The following is a 5,000-nucleotide window of genomic DNA, read 5'->3' as shown; positions in this document are numbered from 1 at the left end:
GAATTCCTCGTTCATGGGGAACAATTGCAAGCCCCAATCCCTAGCACGAAGGAGGTTCAGCGGGTTACCCCGACCTTTCGGCCTAGGAAGACACGCTGATTCCTTCAGTGTAGCGCGCGTGCGGCCCAGAACATCTAAGGGCATCACAGACCTGTTATTGCTCAATCTCGTGCGGCTAGAAGCCGCCTGTCCCTCTAAGAAGAAAAGTAATCGCTGACAGCACGAAGGATGTCACGCGACTAGTTAGCAGGCTAGAGTCTCGTTCGTTATCGGAATTAACCAGACAAATCGCTCCACCAACTAAGAACGGCCATGCACCACCACCCACCGAATCAAGAAAGAGCTATCAATCTGTCAATCCTTCCGGTGTCCGGGCCTGGTGAGGTTTCCCGTGTTGAGTCAAATTAAGCCGCAGGCTCCACTCCTGGTGGTGCCCTTCCGTCAATTCCTTTAAGTTTCAGCTTTGCAACCATACTTCCCCCGGAACCCAAAAGCTTTGGTTTCCCGGAGGCTGCCCGCCGAGTCATCGGAGGAACTGCGGCGGATCGCTGGCTGGCATCGTTTATGGTTAGAACTAGGGCGGTATCTGATCGCCTTCGAACCTCTAACTTTCGTTCTTGATTAATGAAAACATACTTGGCAAATGCTTTCGCTTCTGTTCGTCTTGCGACGATCCAAGAATTTCACCTCTAACGTCGCAATACGAATGCCCCCGCCTGTCCCTATTAATCATTACCTCGGGTTCCGAAAACCAACAAAATAGAACCGAGGTCCTATTCCATTATTCCATGCACACAGTATTCAGGCGGGCTTGCCTGCTTTAAGCACTCTAATTTGTTCAAAGTAAACGTGCCGGCCCACCGAGACACTCAATAAAGAGCACCCTGGTAGGATTTCAACGGGGTCCGCCTCGGGACGCACGAGCACGCACGAGGCGGTCGCACGCCTTCGGCTCGCCCCACCGGCAGGACGTCCCACGATACATGCCAGTTAAACACCGACGGGCGGTGAACCAACAGCGTGGGACACAAATCCAACTACGAGCTTTTTAACCGCAACAACTTTAATATACGCTATTGGAGCTGGAATTACCGCGGCTGCTGGCACCAGACTTGCCCTCCAATAGATACTCGTTAAAGGATTTAAAGTGTACTCATTCCGATTACGGGGCCTCGGATGAGTCCCGTATCGTTATTTTTCGTCACTACCTCCCCGTGCCGGGAGTGGGTAATTTGCGCGCCTGCTGCCTTCCTTGGATGTGGTAGCCGTTTCTCAGGCTCCCTCTCCGGAATCGAACCCTGATTCCCCGTTACCCGTTACAACCATGGTAGGCGCAGAACCTACCATCGACAGTTGATAAGGCAGACATTTGAAAGATGCGTCGCCGGTACGAGGACCGTGCGATCAGCCCAAAGTTATTCAGAGTCACCAAGGCAAACGGACCGGACGAGCCGACCGATTGGTTTTGATCTAATAAAAGCGTCCCTTCCATCTCTGGTCGGGACTCTGTTTGCATGTATTAGCTCTAGAATTACCACAGTTATCCAAGTAACGTGGGTACGATCTAAGGAACCATAACTGATTTAATGAGCCATTCGCGGTTTCACCTTAATGCGGCTTGTACTGAGACATGCATGGCTTAATCTTTGAGACAAGCATATGACTACTGGCAGGATCAACCAGGGAGCTGCGTCAACTAGAGCTGAGCAGCCGGCCGCCCGGGAGTGTGTCCCGGGGGCCCGCGCGAACACGCAAGCGTCCGCTCAATCATTCTGCAAACAGGAGGAGGCTGAGCTCCCCTGCACAATACACCTCGAAACCCTCTCAGGTCCCGGCGGCGCGCAGCGCCGTCCCAAGTACTTGGTCGGGTTCGAGAGAGGCGCAATCGCCCGGAGTTAGGCGAGTAGACGCTTTCGGTGCGACCACCCGTGCTCCCAACTGAGCTTGCCGCTGCCGACAGAGGCCCGGGAGCGTGCTGTCGTGGCATTGCCGGCGGGAGACAACACGCGCCACCTACGGTGACCGGCAGCTCCAACGCCAGCGCCACAGAAGGACAAAAGCCCCACTTGGGTGCCGAAGCGAACTCTCCCAGCACAGCGCACGCGCCAACACATCCGCACAGCTGCGATACAAACCACCAGCGAGAACCGCTGGGGCGACCGAGCAGCAGACGGCGTCGCGGCGCCGAGCGCCGGGCGGCGGCGCATCCTCAACGCACACAGTCCTCAATCGGACCAGCACACTGAAGATGTCCACCGCGCTTCGCACCGGGCCCGCGAGGACCTACTTTGGCCGCACGGCGCCGCGCGCAGGGTGCGCCGGCGCGCAGCTGCGACGCCTGCCGCGTCCGTCGGCCGGCGCGCCTGCCACTGGCCGCCCCCACCAGCCGGCTGTAGCGCGTGCGCCCACGCACCGCGCGGCCAGCACGCCGGGAGGCGCCCCCTCACCGGCCGGGGACGGTCCCACCCAGCCACCGCCGCGTATCGCTTCACACCCAGATGCCGTTCAGTTTCGTCGGCATGGTGGGTATCGCTGGAACAACCGGTTCGTACCTCAACCTATCGTCGCCATCACCGATTCACCCCTAGCGAGAACAACCGCACCACAACAGGTTACCATTTGTTCATTTGCGTAACTTCACCAGAAAACGCAGGCGTCCATCGCCATTTGCAACTTCAACGATTATTGCATGCCTGTGTCAGGTGTCACGCCACACTACGTCTGCCCACATACACGCAACAAAATGTGCACGCCTAGACAATACGTGGAAGGTGGCCCCCGTACGTATGCGATGTCCATTGCTCGAACGACTGTCAACCGGCCTCTGTAGCATGTCGCAGATATGGAACGCGGTGCACCATGCCATCACGGTGTGTGAGGAGAGACGACTAGGTCCGAATACATCAACAGACAGCTCATGCTGATCGCCATCCACGGCGTCCGTTCCTCCCACACGTCTCTATGGCGTACCACACTGCAATCCAGCTCTCATAGGGAGACGACACGTAGCTGCGTGCACAATATTTGCACTGTATGGTCCGCCGTTTTTGGGCGCAGTCGTTGTACGGTCACACATGTGCCACGATGTATCATTCGGTACATAAGGACGAATGTGCAGTACAGATTGTGGTTTACGCGTACGACATTAGCGGACGGTTGACACAGGCCGCACCACAACGTAGCCTGAGTACGTCGCATGCGAAGGGCATTGAACATGCAAACTTCTCACCAACCAGCTTGCGAAGGCAGGGGGGCAAGGTGGGGACGTGGGGAGGGGCGGCATGTACGTCCTGCTGCCATCCACATTACAGTGTACAGCAGGAGCATGTGGAAAGTCAGCAAGACTTGCAAGGTGTTTAACATGAAGCGATACACAGGGGAGCGGGCAGTGCGAGTAGCGAACTATATTGCGAGGGTTGCGGGTGGGCAACACTACACTAATTGAACGAGTCGTATAACAATTACAGAGCAGGTTTAGGCGACAACATGGGTTACGTTAGGGGACAACGTGGGTTACGTTAGGGGACAACGTGGGTTACTTTAGGGGACAACGTGGGTTAGGTTAAGGCACAACGTGGGTTAGGTTAAGGCACAACGTGGGTTAGGTTAAGGCACAACGTGGGTTAGGTTAAGGCACAACGTGGGTTAGGTTAAGGCACAACGTGGGTTAGGTTAAGGCACAACGTGGGTTAGGTTAAGGCACAACATGGGTTAGGTTAAGGCACAACATGGGTTAGGTTAAGGCACAACATGGGTTAGGTTAAGGCACAACATGGGTTAGGTTAAGGCACAACGTGGGTTAGGTTAAGGCACAACGTGGGTTAGGTTAAGGCACAACGTGGGTTAGGTTAAGGCACAACGTGGGTTAGGTTAAGGCACAACATGGGTTAGGTTAAGGCACAACATGGGTTAGGTTAAGGCACAACATGGGTTAGGTTAAGGCACAACATGGGTTAGGTTAAGGCACAACATGGGTTAGGTTAAGGCACAACATGGGTTAGGTTAAGGCACAACGTGGGTTAGGTTAAGGCACAACGTGGGTTAGGTTAAGGCACAACGTGGGTTAGGTTAAGGCACAACATGGGTTAGGTTAAGGCACAACATGGGTTAGGTTAAGGCACAACATGGGTTAGGTTAAGGCACAACATGGGTTAGGTTAAGGCACAACATGGGTTAGGTTAAGGCACAACATGGGTTAGGTTAAGGTACAACATGGGTTAGGTTAAGGTACAACATGGGTTAGGTTAAGGTACAACATGGGTTAGGTTAAGGTACAACATGGGTTAGGTTAAGGTACAACATGGGTTAGGTTAAGGTACAACATGGGTTAGGTTAAGGTACAACATGGGTTAGGTTAAGGTACAACATGGGTTAGGTTAAGGTACAACATGGGTTAGGTTAAGGTACAACATGGGTTAGGTTAAGGTACAACATAGGTTAGGTTAAGGTACAACATAGGTTAGGTTAAGGTACAACATAGGTTAGGTTAAGGTACAACATAGGTTAGGTTAAGGTACAACATAGGTTAGGTTAAGGTACAACATAGGTTAGGTTAAGGTACAACATAGGTTAGGTTAAGGTACAACATAGGTTAGGTTAAGGTACAACATAGGTTAGGTTAAGGTACAACATAGGTTAGGTTAAGGTACAACATAGGTTAGGTTAAGGTACAACATAGGTTAGGTTAGGTTAGGTTAGGTTACACGTTGTTGTAAGGAAAGGTGTAGGGGGGGGGGGCGGGGGCGGCAGGTTCGTTGATAGTGATTATAGTAAGTGAATGCTTGTGACATGATCAGATTTGTCACGTCAGGATGCACCTTTGGCTTATTAGAGGCGGCGCTCCAATTCTATGCTTGTGTGAGACCTGTGTCTTTGACTCATGTCATTGTTTGTGCGCTGTGACAGGAGGTACTATTGTGATGTTGGGTGCACCGTTGTATAGGACATGTGTGGGTGTTGGTGCCTGGTCTGCGCAATGGTGGATGTCGAAAGGCTGGGAT

The 5,000-nt window shown here is 53.1% G+C and overlaps 1 non-coding gene across 1 annotated transcript in view; it reads right to left on the bottom strand.

The window, feature by feature from the left end:
• LOC124751076 overlaps nt 1-1,686 on the bottom strand; it is a 1,909-nt gene extending 223 nt beyond the window's left edge. Inside the window, exon 1 of the ribosomal RNA XR_007012029.1 lies at nt 1-1,686. This exon is cut by the window's left edge and continues 223 nt beyond it. This is a non-coding gene — a ribosomal RNA (small subunit ribosomal RNA).
• Between the last annotated feature and the right edge of the window lie 3,314 nt (nt 1,687-5,000).

Source organism: Schistocerca piceifrons, unplaced genomic scaffold, assembly GCF_021461385.2.
Source record: "Schistocerca piceifrons isolate TAMUIC-IGC-003096 unplaced genomic scaffold, iqSchPice1.1 HiC_scaffold_451, whole genome shotgun sequence".
NCBI lineage: Eukaryota > Metazoa > Arthropoda > Insecta > Orthoptera > Acrididae > Schistocerca > Schistocerca piceifrons.
This window is presented reverse-complemented; position numbering and strand designations above follow the sequence as displayed.